Genomic DNA, 14,252 nt, shown 5'->3' with positions numbered 1-14,252 from the left:
GCTGACTTGTGTAACCAAATCCTGCAGTTTTTCTTAAATAAGATTAGTGTAATCAGAGCTCAGATTCACCAAACCAACCATGTTCCTGATTCAGTCATTCCCCCTCATGTGCAACTTCAAAGCTTTCAGCCCATCTCTCTGCCCTATCTAGAAAAAACTGTTGCTGCCATGAAACCGTCTGGCTCCCCAGAAGATGTTATCCCACCACGTCTCCTGAAAGAGGTTTTTCCTTTCATTAGCCATAATGTGCTAGACATCTTAAATAGTAGCTTGACATTGGCTGAAGTTCCTTCTGCCTTTAAACATGCCGTTCTTCAGCCAATCTTGAAAAAACCTGGTCTCGACCCCACTGATTACTCTAATCTCCGACCAATTTCCAAATTACCGTTTTTATCTAAGGTCCTTGAGAAAATAGTGTATGAACAGATGCTGACACATCTAAATGACAATCAGGTAATGGACATTTTTCAGTCTGGTTTCAGAAAACAGCACAGCACTGAAACTGCTCATGTTCGGGTGTTTAATGACATTTTTCTCGCTTTAGATTCAGGTTTCCATGTGGTTCTGCTACTTTTGGATCTATCAGCAGCATTTGACACGATCGATCATAACATCTTGATCACCAGACTTCAGACTTGGGCTGGCATTTCTGGTTCAGCCCTAGATTGGTTCAGGTCATACTTTTATAACAGGTCCGCTAGAGTCATGTTGGATGGCTGTTCATCCGAGTCACAACCACTCCGTTGGGGTGTCCCACAAGGTTCAATACTCGGCCCGTTACTATTTAACCTCTATATACTGCCCTTAGGAGCCATTTTCAGAAGGCACGCTGTCTCATACCATCTTTACGCTGATGACTGTCAGATCTACTTTTCATTCAAGCCAACTCAATCAATGCAAGTTCTGTCTGATTGTATCGATAATGTTAAGCTTTGGCTTGCTGATAACTTCCTCCATCTGAATGACTCCAAAACAGAAGTAATCGTTTTTAATCCTCACAGCATCCCGGCTACTCTTCAACCTGACCTCAACTATCTCTCACCTAATGTCTCCACTGTAATTTCCAACCTTGGAGTTAAAATAGACCAGGCTCTGAAGATGGATGCTCAGGTCAATAACACAGTTAAATCATGTTTTTACCACCTCAGGCGTATCTCTAAACTTAAGCACATCCTGAGTGTCCGTCTTCTCAAATCAGTAGTCCACACTTTCATCACTTCACGGCTGGATTACTCCAACTCCTGCTTATACGGCATCAGTAAAGCAGCTCAATCTAGACTTCAGCTAGTCCAGAATTCAGCAGCTAGGTTCCTGACTGGAGTTGACAGAAGACAGCACATTACACCAATTCTAAAATCTCTCCACTGGTTGCCCGTTCATCTCAGGATCAATTTCAAAATCATGCTGCTCACTTATAAATCCCTGAACAGTCAAGCTCCTCCATATCTGTGTCAACTCGTCCATTACTACAATCCGCCTCGTGCTCTCAGGTCTGAGGATAAGCTCCTCCTAGCTCTTCCAAACGCACGTCTGAAAAGCCGTGGAGAAAGGGCTTTCTCTGTCTGTGCTCCCAAGCTGTGGAATGCATTACCACTACTAGTGAGGCAAGCACCAACAATTAGCATTTTTAAATCTCGCATGAAAACTCACTACTTCAACCTTGCATATAATACATAATCATGGACCACTTTCGACATCTGCATTCTTTCTACAATAGAATGCACAATAATTAACATCTGTATTACTGTGGTTCTTTCATATGTTTTTATCTGTTGTTTCACATTCCTTTGCGTTTTTAGTGTTTTACGACTGTTAGTTCGAGTATTTTCTTGTTTTCATTTTTTCTTATAAACTATGCTTTAAATGTCATTCTGAACGTGTTAATTTAACTGTAATCTTTTAATGTACAGCGCCTTGTCTGGTTGTAATGCCATGTTGAATGCGCTTTATAAATAAAATGGTATGGTATGGTATGGTATTCTGCCAACAGTGTGTTTAAAGCTATTTTGTACCATTTTATCACATTTTTAGGTAACCAGTTTCGAAATCCACATTCATATAATTAGTTTTTTTCCACAATCATTCCAAGGCAAAACTTTTCTGTTCAATGACGCCTTTCTTTGTATAATCATCCAATTCATCAAAAATGACTAAATGCAATTTTCTGGCATCAGTTCACACATGAATTTATGTGTTTTATGTCAGCCTATATTGCAACTTTTCTATCTTTAGTAACGTCTGCTTGGCTTCTTTATGTAAATCCCACCCATCCTATTCATTTCCGTTTCATTATGTCGCTTTGATACAGACAAACACCTACAATGTCAGGAACACTTACCTCACTCTCCCATACAGTTTATTGTCTGTCACATGGAAATCTACTCCATCTCGACTGGATAATGCTGATGGGTAATTCAGGTTTTTCATGTTCTTTCTGTTTCTTGCAGGCTTTCATTGATGAGGGCTGGTGGCTGATCTGACAGCATCGAATTCAAGGTAATTACTCCTATTGTCTTGTCAAACTGATCGCTTATAGAAGTAAAACACCTGTTTTTGCATAGGTACACTTCCGAACCCGTCTCCATTCAAGGATGCATTATAGCTGATTTTATGAGATGCACATGTGTTTAATCTGGTGGGCAAAGTGAGCATCTTTTATTCTTGAAGAATAACACTCATTAGCTAAAATCAAAATTGCATCCCGCCTGCCCACTAGCAAATGATGATGATGGATGCTGATAATGCTTTTGCTTTAGTTTGTTTGCCTGTGGTGTTTAGAACTATTCAACTGGGTTGAAAGCCTTCATTTGATGTAGTACATTCAGATGTGGACAAAATTGGTGGTACCCTTTGGTCAATGACAGAAAAACCCACTTTATAAAAATTCTATGAAATTTAACCACTTAAAGTCAGACATTGCTTTTCAACCATGGTTTGATGCAATTATTAAAAGATAAATAAACTCATGACACAGGTCTGGACAAAAACAATGGTACCCCACCTTAATTTTTGTTGCACAACCGTTTGAGGCAATCACTGCAATCAAACGATTCCCGTAGCTGTCAATGATACTTCTGCACCTCTTGGCAGGTATTTTTTCGCCCACTCCTCATTAGCAAACTGTTCCAGTTGTCTCAGGCCAGAAGGGCACCTTTTCCAGATGGCATGTTTCAGCTCTTTCCAAAGATGCTCAACAGGATTGAGGTCAGGGCTCATAGAAGGCCACTTTAGAATAGTCCAATGATTTCCTCTTAGCAATTCTTGGGTGTCTTTAGCTGTGTGTTTTGGGTCATTGTCCTGCTGCACGATCCATGATTTGTGACTGAGACAAAGTTTTCTGACACTGGCCAGCACATTTCTCTCTAGAATGTCTTGATAGTCTTGAGATTTCCTCTTAGAATAGAATAGAATAGAATAGACTTTATTGATCCAACAGTAGGGAATTTCACCAGTTACAGCAGCACCAACACGTAAGAGAACAATTTGAAGAAAATGAATAACAAAGGTACATGTATATACACATAAGCAATAATCAAGTATTGTAACTTTCGACCACTAAAAACCACAAATAAAAAAATGTTAACTTGGGTTCCAACCCAGGTTACCCTGCACAGATTCAAGACATCCTGTGCCAGATGCAGCAAAGCAGCCCCAGCATATAACAGAGCCTCCTTCATGTTTCACAGTAGGGACCGTGTTGTTTTTTGTTCCGTGAACATAAAACTGGTGTGCCTTGGCAAAATGTTCCATTTGGTTTTGTTGCATGTTAGTGTTAGCCCATTGTTAACATTAGCTACAGCAGCCTGTTGCAGGGTTGTTTATGACATTTGTAACTCTACTTTCAACCAGTAGGCGGGAGGAGCAGAAAACTGCTCAGTGTTACCTTAAGCTATTTAGCAGAGAGAGGAATACTTTTGATAAAAATGTCCACATTTATACATCTACCTAATCTAAACACCTAAAAAAAATAAAAAGTAACTACCAGGGCCGGCTTTGTCGACAGGCGACACAGGCGGCCGCCTGGGGCGCCATCTGATGGATAGGGTGCAAAATTTCAAAAAAAAAAAAAAAAGTTTATTAAATTCATGTTTGTAATATGAAATGCACTCTCTACATACTCAAAATTCCCCTTTGAAATGACATCAAATTAAAACATCAATATTTAAATTCTAACGATCTGGCTGCATTTCGAGCTCCCGCTTGAGCCACCGCTCCGAAGCATTTGACCGTTAAGGTTGCCATAGTCACGTGTGTGGGTGGCACTGTGAAGGACATCCTGTTGTCCGTCGCGTTTAAACGTTTGATATTTTACGAGGAAAAGAACGCCTAAGCCATCGGGATCAGCATTCCGAAAGCGAAGGAAGGAAGAAGAATAAAAACGGGCCCAAAGCAGAGGTATGTAGACTTTATAAGTTTTGCAAAGGAACTTTTTGCGTTAGCATTGTAGCTAACTGCCTCTCCTGCCACGCACGGTCCACGGACGGACCCTCGCTAGCTGTTTACACACACAATACAGTATCTGTAACTTTAACCAATTAATTTTACTTTTGAATCGTCATGCCCAGATGCAGTGAGACAATGTTGAGTCTCACTGTGATGATGAAGAATGTACGATTTTTTACTGGTTTTTGGAGCTTGATTGCAGCCTTTTATGAACTTTGTTTCAAGTTTTAAGTACGCATACAATATGAATTTAATATTTGTATATCAGAAGAACGTTAGGTGTGGGTGTAGCAAATTTTCAACTTTGTCCGACACATCGGGCGGGCGGCACCGCCGCCGCCGTTGCGGTGACTCCCCCGCTGCCGCCGGGCCCGGCGGGGAGTGAGAACTGCCTAAACTCAGCATGACATCTTATTTCGTCTCTTTCTTGTTTACGCTGCAGCGTCTTCATCCAGGCATCACGCAGCACTGGGCTACAGTCTCAGCATCTAGAACCAGGTGAGTAAGTCACTTGTTAGGCTATTTGTAATCAGCAGTAGAAACGGGCTTTTTCACGTTAAACGGCTTATCACATATATCGATATGCAAAATTAATTTATTTAAATCCACACCAGACACGTGTTTTTGGCACAATCAGTGCAGCATTGATTTAGCATTGAGAATATTAAATAATCTCAACCTACACATCTGAAATCGTCTTCTTAAGATGTTATTGTCAGTTAGGCTGTAAATTTGTAAAAAAGGATGGACGTTAGTTTTTGTGACATAGTGAGTCATCTTCAAGGTAGAAAGGTTTATGCCCTGAAGAAGGTCGTACCGAAACGCGTCGGTGTTTCCTTGTTTAATAAATGAAATCCTCAGAGTGCCTCAGATCACCGGATCTTCTTCCTCATGTTCTACAATTTATTTGATGCTGAAGAACACCTGAGAGTGAGACATACGTTTTTCAAATATTCCCCATGGATGCACTCACTTCCACCTGTTTTTGATCATTTTATTCATGTTTTCATAGAACAGATTTAAAAAGATCAATAAAATAAAAAGTCCAGTAATATTAAAAATAGTGAAAAGCATCAATGCACATGGCCGAGGAATACTGAACGTGAAAGTGGCGCTGTTCTTAATTCATGCATCAGAGCGTTACGTTGCTTTGTGTGTGTGTGTGTGTGTGTGTGTGTGTGTGTGTGTGTGTGTGTGTGTGTGTGTGTGTGTGTGTGTGTGTGTGTGTGTGTGTGTGTGTGTGTGTGTGTGTTTATTTTTTCACAGAAGAAGAACCCAACACCAGCAGACTCAGTGCTCCAAGCCAACAGCCTGAAGAGACGCCATCATCAGCTTCAACAGATGTGTGTGAACATGTGTGAGCTGCTGGCCCCGTGGATCCTGCTGACCGGCCACAGCAGTAGAACAAAATGGAAAGTAGAACTTTCTTTATGATGACACTTTGATGTTTGAGTTTTGCTTTTGATTGCACAGTTTAATGTTGCTTTTGATTTTGCACCCCCCCCCCCCAATGACATTTGCACAACATTTTGAGTTGTTGGTTATTGTAATATTCTCAGGTTACTCATCTTTCAAGCTTACATTTATTCTTCAGGCTGTTGACTTTAAAGAGTTGCTGTGTGAATATTTAAAATAAAAAATTAGTAACTAAGGAATAACTGTGGAGTTGCTTTTTCCAGTGTGTGGACTTGGGTTTGGGTGAGAGGTGGGGGGGGGGGGGGGCGCAAATGGGCACTCTCGCCTTGGGCACCAAATTACCCAGAGCCGGCCCTGGTAACCACTTAAAGTCAAAAGTAACCTATGAAGTTTAAATGAGCAACAGCATTCACAGAAGCTGGACAGACAGAAACTAATGGGCCATTCCCATCTGTACCGGGTCGGCCCGGGCCGGGTAGCGTAGGTTGTTTACATATCTGGGTGGCCTGGTATTTTTCCGGGCCAACCAAGGCTCATTCTCAGCCCTCTTCTCGAGGGGGTCTGCTTCAGGCCGACCAGGGCCGACACACCCAGTGCTGACAGCAAATTCACACCTTCCATTAGAGCAAGCCTCTGATTGGTGGGTAGAATCAGCCCACATGGGCTTAAGGCAAGGATGTGTGGAATCAACCGGGCCAGGCTGGGGCCGACTGGGGCTACCCGGCCCGGGCCGACCCGGTACAGATGGGAATGGCCCATAAAAGCAATAAACCACATTAAAGGGCAAGTTACCCCCTACCAGAGTCTTCCTCCCCTCCCACTTCCTGTTTGAAAAATGCAAGAAATGCTGTTGCCTGGCAAACCGAGAGGGCAAAGCCACTAAAAAGATACACACACACAGGCTCACAGTGACATTGTGACATCATAATGCACCAGCTAACATCATAGTGTACCCATTAGCCAATAGCGATGGTAGATTTAAATTCACATGCAGTGCAGAGCTTTTACCTGAAGAGATTGCAACACTGACAGTTTTAGGCAGAATGTTTAAATTTTAACTAAGATGCACTAAAGTGCCAAATTATTTACCATGTGTGTCTACAGCACGATTAAACACTAATTTACTTAGTTTATCAGCAAAAAAAGTTTATTTGGGAGTGACTTGTTCTTTAAAAATTCATGCCAAAGACTGGAGTAATGCCAGTTTGACTCATAGTTGAACCTGGAGGAGGTAACCACAGTGCAGCCAGAGAGACAAAACACCTCAACCCTTCCAATAAAGGATCAGCAGCATTTTAAAAAGCATTTATTATACATTACATTTATTTTTTTTCTGTTCATTGGAGGAAGTGACATCATTTGTCACCTGAGCAGGTAGTCTGTCTGTTGTTTCACATTCCCAGGTGTGACAGATGTGTTGATCGACACCTGGTGTTTTCACACACAGTTGGCAGCTGAGTACCGCTGGTATGTAGCTATTGAGCCACAGTTTTTCTAATTAGTGCAGGTTTTCAACACAATCCGCACCTATTTGTTTTGTTTATTTGTTTATATTTCTGACGTAACATCACAGCGACCACCTGTGGTGGGTTTTTAGCCTGCAGAGCTGATGTTCATTTTGTTCTTTTGTAAAACACCCCCCCACCCCCACCCTTTTTTTTGTTTTTTACATCTTATTGCCAGAATGTAAAAAGAAGACAACTGGAAACTCAAAGCTCCACTCACAATAAAAGAAATTAATGAAAGAGATTTTATATATTTGCATCATGCAGGTGAATAATATGTTGCTATTGTGGCACATGCTAAAATAGTTTATTTGTACTTGGTTGCAAATATACATGCATCTGCATTTAACTCACAATTTTATCTGCAGGCAAGGTTTGTAGATCAGTTCAAACCTGGGCAGGACAAGGGAGACAAAACTAAAAACAAGAAAGTCTTAAAACAGAGAAATGAGAAAGTTGCATGAACAGAAAGTCACAGAGACCTGAAGATGAGGAGGGCAATTTCCCTGTCATGCTGCCATCATCCTGCCAAGAAAACTTGGACAATCGCGTTGAATATATTTAGCAACAAAAGATAGCAAGAGTTTTATGTGCATGCACGCACGCACGCACACACACACACACGCATGCACGCACGCACGCACGCACGCACACACACACACACACACACACACACACATTCCTCTCTTCAGCAGTGCAGTGATTTGCAGTATGCTCATGATCAAAAACAGCACAGTCAGCTCAACCTGTTCGCACTTGCACACACACACACACACACACACACACACACACACAGGCACATGCACACACACACACACACACACACACACACACACACAGGCACATGCACACACACACACACACACACACACACACACGCGCGCGCGTGCGCACACACACACACACACACACACACACACACACACACACACACACACACGCGCGCGTGCGCACACACACACACACACACACACACACACACACACTGGCTGATTGTTGACAGTTTGGTCTGAAGTGGATCGTGCTCATTAGGTAGTGTTGCAGATTGGTTTCTATTTATAGCGCGCAGCAGGCTCAGCAGTAGCCTCAGCAGCATGGAGCTGTTTGAAGTCGCTCAGGCCTCCAGTGGGCCATGCTAACGAGAAGTATTCGGAGTCAGGATGGTAGGAGTTTGACCTAAAGTTTGGCTGACGTAAACATCTGGTTCAGTTTTTTATAGCATTTATTTACATAATTTTATTTCACAGAATATTGCTTCTATCCATTGAATCATTTTGGTGAAGGTTGGTTGTGTTGCACACGATGGCAACAAGTTCATCAACTGCAAAGACTTTAAAAAATCTGAATACTTAAGCTCTAAAATAATAGAGGTATACATTTCAACTCCCCCTTTCTTTGTAGCTTTTATACTCGAGTATCAGGAAAAAAACTTGATTATTCGTCTTTAATTATAATCTCCCTTCTCAAATTTATCTCCTTGCTAGCCGTCGTTCTGCCCTGAACCTACTATAGTCAAGTGGTAGTTCACAATTTGACAAATTAGTTTTCCATAAATTAGGAGTGCATCCATAAGTGTTAAGACGATAAAACGATACAACGTCCCGCTCCCCTGTTCTTGTAGTTGAGAGGCATGAGGGACTGCATTGCAGTGATTAGGCATTTTTAAACTGGAGAAACAAAGTGAACTGGGAGAACATACAAAATGCTTCCAGAAACACCTCAGACCTTTTAAATATATGGTAACTACGCAAAACAAGCTAGCTTAAATTTTTAGTACAACATAGTACAGCTACAAATGATTTGGGGAGATAAAAAAAATCCTGAAGTATGGTCATCTATCTCACCAAACCACCAGACTTCCACATTTATCTGGGCCCCCCACTCATTTCACACTCACGCAACACCTCTGGTGTGAGAGGTTCTCTGCTCAATAGGATCAGAGGACGAAAAACAGCCAAGGACAAAGGGTCCCAAAAAGAAAAACACCATTTAAAGTCGCAGACAACAGTGACTCTGGCTCTGGTAAGGTGGGATCCAGTTTCTGGCGGACGTGGCCTGGGGATGATAACCAATGGGAGGGGTGACAGTTCCATGATCGTGTTTGTGTTTAAAAGCTATCTTGATTTGCAGATTTGCTACTGAAGCTTTAAGACCTTCAGATGCTAGATGTGTATGTTAGGATGCAATTCTATGTGCACTCTGACCTCAGCTAAAGGTGATGTACAAAACGTGAATTTAATGAAAGCAGCATGGATGAGGATCGGCACCTCCAGAGTAAATTGCCAACCCCTGTCTGGAAATGAGTCAACGTTACTGGTGGAGAGGATTTCAGAGCCTTGCTGATGAGTGGTAGTAAAATGGAGCAGGAGATTGATGGAAGGATTGAGGTAGTATTGATCATCCATGGTGAAGAGAGAGCTGAGTCGAAATAAGAAACTGTCAATTTTAAAATCAATGTATGTAGCAGCCGTGGCCGAAGGTCACAAGCTGTGGGAGAAGGCTGAACAAATTAGATTGTGAATAAAAGTCTCTGAAATTCCCCAGCATGACTGGATGCGCCTTCTGGAGCAAGGGGAGGAACGAGGATCAAGTCCTCAGTTGAGGTGATTTGGGCATCATGATTAATGACCCACACTTGTATAGCACCTTTCAGAGTCAGACGACTCAAAAGCACTTTACACTACAATGTATTCTTCATCCATTCACTCACAGTCACACGCTGGTGATGAGGAGCTACAATGTAGCCACAGCTGGACCACTGATGATCAAAATCTGTTTTTTTTTTTTGATCATCAGTGGTCCACACAGCTCTCACTCACTTAGAGAGCAGGAACTCATACATCCGTCTGCTTTTCTTGGATTTTTCCTCTGCCTTCAACACCATCATCCCACGGACTCTGGTACAGAAACTCTCCACTCTTGGACTGAGCCCCAAAATGGGGAACTGCTTGCTGGACTTCTTGACTGACAGACCCCAGACTGTCAGGATCCACAACACCATCTCCTCTTCCATCACCCTCAGCACAGGCACACCCCAAGGCTGTGTGCTGAGCCCCCTCCTGTTCACTCTGCTGACATATGACTGCTCAGCGAGACATCCCAGCTGCCATATCCTGAAGTTTGCGGATGACACAACAGTAGTAGGACGCATCACTGACAAAGATGAGTCAGAGTACAGAGAGGAGGTGGAACATCTGGTGCAGTGGTGCAGAGAAAATAATCTCTGCATCAATGTGAAGAAAACTAAGGAGATGGTGGTGGACTTCAGAAGGAACCGGTGACCCCCTCCCCTCCTGTACATTGGAGGAGTAGCTGTGGAAGTAGTCTCCTGCTATAGGTACCTGGGTGTGCATATCACTGAGGACCTCACTTGGAGCACCAACACTTCCTGGCTCATTAGGAAAGCTCACCAGCGTCTCTACTTCCTTAGGATGCTGTGGCGAGCTGGACTTGGGAGCTCAGTCCTGAGGCGCTTTTACCATGGTGCAGTGGAGAGTGTCATGTGCACCTGCATCACTGTGTGGCACGGTAGCTGCACTGTCGCTGAGAGGAAAGCTCTGCAGAGTGGTTAGGGCTGCCCAGAGGCTTGTGGGGAGCGGCCTCCCTGAAATCACAGACATCTACACAACACGGTGTAGGGGAAGGGCCCTCAACATCATGAAGGACTCCACACACCCTGCACATGGACTTTTCCAACCCCTCCCCCCAGGCAGGAGGTTGAGGAGCATCCGGAGCAGGACCACCAGGTTCAGAAACAGCTTCTTCCCTGAAGCTGTCAGACTGTTAAACTCTGGCCATGCTCGGTAGATACCCCCCCCACACACACACACACACCCCCACACACACATACACACATCCGTACTGAGAGCACCTTTAGAATGGCCTAATTTCCCTTGCACACACACATTTATCATATTTAATCTATGGAATACTGTACATGCCAAGCTCGGTACTTGTTTTTATCCTTAGTGCTTTTTGCTCTATTCCTATGGATTTATACCGGGTCCTGAGTTCAAATTTTGTATCACAAGCATGTAAATGTGAACTGGTATGACAATAAAAGTTTCTAAATCTTACTCTTAATTATTTGAAATACATTTAACATCATTGCTGCTTTGTCTAAAAGTTTTAGAGCATCACCTAATCATCCTAAAAGGAACTAATTTCATTAGAAAATACATATTTTCAGAAAAGGAACTTGAGCCATTTCTCCTGCAGCAATGACTTGTGGGTAATTCCCTTGCCCGAGGTCTGCAGACTTGGGTGAAGTGCAGATTAAGGGTGAAATAGGGGCGTGGTCAACTTCCGCACTTGAAAATCGGGACACCCTACGCACTTACACCCCTGGCCGGGAACGCGCAATTGAAGGGTGCAAGGGTGCAAGTGTGAGTTTTGAGATTGGGCCTAAGTCTCTGGGCAACACCATATTAGTTGCCATGTTTCCTTCTATGGGAGCCCTTGAGGACAAAACACGTTCACTGATTTTTACAAATGGTTACAAAACATTCACCATTCATCAACGTTGTTGTTTTACACATTTACCTCTTCACTCATTGCCACAGATGAAAGGGAGTCTAATGTGCTTATCATTTTTTGCACTCCCCGGGCCTTTTTGACCCTAATGGGCATCCTTTGGTATGATCTTACTCCAACGGAAAAACACAGCTTGCTTGCTTGCACCAATTTAGGTGTCTGATCCATCCAAAAATGCACACTGTCACTTTAAGAATGAGGGACAGATTTTCTTTCAGAGCCTCTATTTTCCTGGCATCGGTTAGAAGCCAGGCCCAATAAAGCAACATTTATCATTCTAATAACCATATTCCCAGCTCTCAGCCCCTAAACTTGCCAAGTTGACCATATCTCTTAACACCTATCACCCTAACAGCAGCTAAAAGAACTTTATCTGCTGACGCAAATTTCTCTCTAACCATTTCCCCCACATCACACAGTTGGCACCAACACAAAGCACCTTAAACAAGTGAAGATTTGACAAGATAATAAGGTTTGATATCATCTTCTTCCACCGGGGAAGCTTGTTTATCAGCCTTTATTTTAAAGCTGATCAGCAATGTGAGGAATGGTAAAATGAGGATTAATTTGCTACACATCTGCAGTTGATTTGCTAACAAGCTGGAAAAAAGTGAATGAGATGAGAACATATGCTTTATAATTAGCAAAAAAGCCATTCAACGTGATGCTTTAGCAAATTTTCCTAAATGCCTCATATATTCAATTCTTTGTTGATTGTGGTGACATTTTATCTGATCTAGACAAATGCAGCTTGAGCTATTTTTATTCGCTAATTGGTTACTCTTATTTGTATCTTTCAACTTTCCATCTTAACATTTTCATTACAACCTGAAGACACAACATTTAAGTTAGAAACAAAATCTGTTGCAGAAACAGTTGCTGTAAACGACAGCGGACACCTGAGAATAAGAGATGTTTGGCAGTATTTTGACAGAGTTAGGCATGAGATTTATTCCACATCGTTGCTACTGCTGGAAGGATTTGGAGTAGTTTACTGTGCAAACATGCCTTTGGTCGTTCAGCCATTTTACACCCGTTTGTGAAACGGAAATTGAGCATGTGTAATCCATTTAAGGTCATTTTTGTGCTTTTGGATTTAACAGATTTTGATTTTTCTCCCAGTCTTAAGCTGTTTAGACACAAGCTTGAGAGCATGTCCAAAGAATTAGGCCAGGATATTGTCCATTTTTTGCCTTTTCCTGCTTGTATTCCTTCAGATGGCAAAAACTCAGCCATGACCTGTGAGTGGAAGATGTGAAGGGAATAATATATATTTTTTTAAATAGGGCTGTCGGGCAAAACTATTTAATACTGAGAGTAACCAATTATTTGTTATACGCACCCTTTGAGCATACACACGATGCTACACACATATAAAAACAAGACTGACTGCAATCCATTCATGCTTTTCAAACTGAAATTGTGTCTGCAGTGGTGAAGAAAATGCTAACCTCTTGTTTCACTGGTTCTTATATTCTGACTCTTGTCTATGGGAATGGCAATTGAAGCAATGGAAAGTATTTTCCAACATAGATGACCAAACGTAAGCTTGATTCATACTCCTCTGTCAGCTCAGCAAAGGGGAGGCTCACACGCATTAACAGAGACGTTTTGCTCTTGCACCTCTTCGTCAGCTGGGGGGTGTTGCAAAGAAACTCCCCGCCAGGACAACAGAGGGTGTAGCGCTTTTCTGTGCTATCATGCCACCATCACGCTCATGAATCCGGTCCATGACAGTGTATTTACAACTGTGTTTATATACTTCAGCGACTTTATAATACGGACAAGTTTGTCCTACATTCTCCTCCAGCTCTTCATGCGGTCGCCACCTCTAAAGCCACATTTCCTATCATTTCTGTCTGCGAATAAAATGTATGCTGCATATCTTTGTACTCCTTCAGTCACGGGTGAATAAACGCTCATATTTTCTGACTTTTTCTGTTCCAGGTCCGCCACTAAATATCATTTTACTTTTTAACAAGGCAATGGCGGTGCTGTTGACAAATTTACAGGCACCTTGACCAATCACAAACTTACGGTCTCTGTCACTTTCGACAGGGTTTTAAAATTATGGGCACGTCTGTGCAAATCATAGTGCAAATCTGTATGAATAGGCATTCGCACCAATGGATTGCCACGTCTACCTGCATGGGAGTGAACCACAGCAATCGATTTACGATTTGTCTAATTCAGATTTATGCTCTGAAAATGCCTGTGTACTAATGAAGATTAACCCAAAGTCTTAAAAACATCTTTAGATCGAACAAAAGCTGCAATTATACAATCCTTTGTCAGTACTAATGCTGCTATGTAGCCCCACTTCATTTGCATTTGTCCAGTAGGCCAGTGTGTGTG

At 42.4% G+C, this 14,252-nt stretch overlaps 2 protein-coding genes across 3 annotated transcripts in view; one reads left to right on the top strand and one right to left on the bottom strand.

Moving 5' to 3' along the window:
• The window catches only part of LOC139069571 (involucrin-like), a 299,878-nt gene that overhangs the window by 130,600 nt on the left and 155,026 nt on the right, over window positions 1–14,252 (bottom strand). The window lies entirely within an intron of this gene.
• Window positions 1–14,252, top strand: part of LOC107391362 (protein phosphatase 1 regulatory subunit 29) — a 312,738-nt gene that overhangs the window by 225,860 nt on the left and 72,626 nt on the right. For both annotated transcript variants that reach the window (XM_015968644.3, XM_054743519.2), the window contains one exon: window positions 2,448–2,496. The gene's annotated coding sequence lies outside the window, so the exon portion shown is untranslated. The remainder of the gene's footprint in view (window positions 1–2,447; window positions 2,497–14,252) is intronic.

The sequence above is a fragment of the Nothobranchius furzeri genome, chromosome 4 (genome assembly GCF_043380555.1).
Source record: "Nothobranchius furzeri strain GRZ-AD chromosome 4, NfurGRZ-RIMD1, whole genome shotgun sequence".
Lineage (NCBI taxonomy): Eukaryota > Metazoa > Chordata > Actinopteri > Cyprinodontiformes > Nothobranchiidae > Nothobranchius > Nothobranchius furzeri.
The sequence above is the reverse complement of the archived record's forward strand: the minus strand, read 5'-3'. Positions and strand labels throughout refer to the sequence as shown.